The following is a 2,322-nucleotide window of genomic DNA, read 5'->3' as shown; positions in this document are numbered from 1 at the left end:
CTTAACACTCTTCTTCTGTCTTTGCTTTTCTTTTCTGTTTTTTGCTTTTACTCTCCTCTCCTCTCCTCTCCTCTCCTCTCCTCTCCCCTATTATTGTGCTCTGACCATAGCTTACGTTTTATAAAATAGATGTCACATAGGCACCTCTCTGTATGTTCCTAAGATTCAACAGTATGATGCACATTGTGATTGCTATATATAGGAACATTTCTCAAACAGAAGTGCCTCACCCTGTTGATATTGTGTAGAATTGCTTGCCCAGCAAGCAGCAAGAACCAACGGCAGTGTCTTTGAAAAACCTGTCAGGGGAGCAGATGTTCAGAGTCTGCCTCCAGAAGACAGCTCTGTACTGTTATGACCTGATATTAAAACAAGTAATGAATTTGAAGTGCTTCTTTGGCTACCGAGTTTCTTTTTTAATGATACAGTATTTCTCCCCTCTCCTCGTCTTTTTCTCAGAAGAGGCAGAAGTTCATCCCCAAGTCTCCACTGTTCATCTCCATGCCATTTTGGTTTTCTCCTGATATCTTCATGCTTAGTCAGCTAAGTGTCGTGCCTATTTCTCCCCACGGCCTTGCTTTCTCACTTTCACTTCCCCAAATGCATGCCACACTCATGGCTTTCCTCCGTACTCCAAGGAAATGTGCTCCCTGGACTTATTTATATACAGTGACCTCCCTCCTTGCCAATGCTTCAGACCCACAGAGGGTGAGGAGGCACTGAACTGGGGTTCCTGGAAGGAAAGGAAAGCAGGCCCACGTGCTTCCTACAAAGCCAACTTACTGCTGCTGGGGACTTAACTGCTACAGCTCTACGCTAACAAGTCCATACGACTCTAAACACCTGAAAATTCACCAGAAAGATAAGTTTATCACTTGCATTATTTGTCAGAATGTTAGCAGCTGAATGTTGTCCATGCTTTCCTTCCTAATTTCCTTTTTGTGGGTTACCAAATATACTCAACTCTTTAATGCTGAATTCTTGTTGTTTAAGGAAAACTTTCTGTGTTATTAATCTTCAGAACATTTGTCGGGTTTTGTCTTATGTCAACTTCATATAGTTTCCTTAAGGTTTCATGGCAATTTTTTTCGATTTTCTCTATATTTTTCTGCCCACAATCTTCTTTCATTCTATTTTGTCATGTTCTCTCATCACTGTGTGCTCTTCTTGGCATTACTCTGGTATTATAAGTCTTTCAGTGAGAACATTTAACAAATGCCTTATTTTATTTTACTTTATTCTATTTTACTGATGTTATAGCATCATTCATTTTGATATTTTGATCTGTTCATCTTGTTTTCTCATTTTATTGTGGCTATCACTAGTATGGAAAAACAGATAGATCTTGTTAAGGTATTTCCACAGCATGGTTGGATTGGTTTGGTTTCATTTTTAGGGCTATTTCAGCCATTAAAATTGATACTGACATTTTTGCATTAGAGCTAAAAATGGCACTTTTTATAGTCAGTATATATATATATTACCAAATGTAAGAATTTTTAAAACCAGAATGAACAAATTTGTAATTCAGAATAGACCTGTTTTGAACTAAACTGTAAAACATTGCAGGATTTCTCTGATAGTGCTGCATTTCTTGAAATTCAACTGAAATCTGAAAATACAGAATTTGATAGCTCTGGTAATTTATTTTGGCTCTTTCTTTGCTCCATTGAAAAACTGTAGGAATAGGAAGAGATGCTTTTAGCACAACTTTTCAGCTTTGCTGAGCTGGGAGCACTACGATTCCTGTGTAAAATATCAACAGGAATGGTAATAGATCTGTACTGGCAACTCTCATGGTAAGGATGCAAGTTTGCATTTAGCTCTTTAAGCAGTTCCTGAAAATTGGTTTGAACATTCAGATGTTCAACATACAGCCTCCTTGAACAGCTTCTATGTATTTCAAAATCCCAAACCTCTCCTTAACGTAATCCTGAAATGTGGCCTGGAGGTCAACAAAATCCATTTTTCTCAGCTCAATTTCTCATACTGAAGTGCAGCATTATTCTCAAGAGCGCTCCATATAAACAGTACCATAAATTAGGGACTTAGTGTTTATATCTGCAAAAAGAATGGGTTGATTACACTAGAAACTGCAAATTACTACAAAATAACTGCTGTAGTCCATGGAGGCATTTCTTACAGTGGCCACAGTGTTGTCCTGCACAGGGTTTTTGAGAGCAGAATGTAGTAGTTAAAAATACTTGTTGATTTTTCATAGTTAATCAATGCTTGACAATTGCCTTACTATCATTTGTTTTTTTAGGATATAATACACCTCAAGGTACATTCTTTTTTTTTTTTTTTTTTTTTTTTTTTTAA

The sequence above is a fragment of the Centrocercus urophasianus genome, unplaced genomic scaffold (assembly GCF_019232065.1).
Source record: "Centrocercus urophasianus isolate 14NV4802_14NV808 unplaced genomic scaffold, USGS_Curo_1.0 seq_9, whole genome shotgun sequence".
NCBI classification, from domain to species: Eukaryota; Metazoa; Chordata; class Aves; order Galliformes; family Phasianidae; genus Centrocercus; species Centrocercus urophasianus.
The sequence above is the reverse complement of the archived record's forward strand: the minus strand, read 5'-3'. Positions refer to the sequence as shown.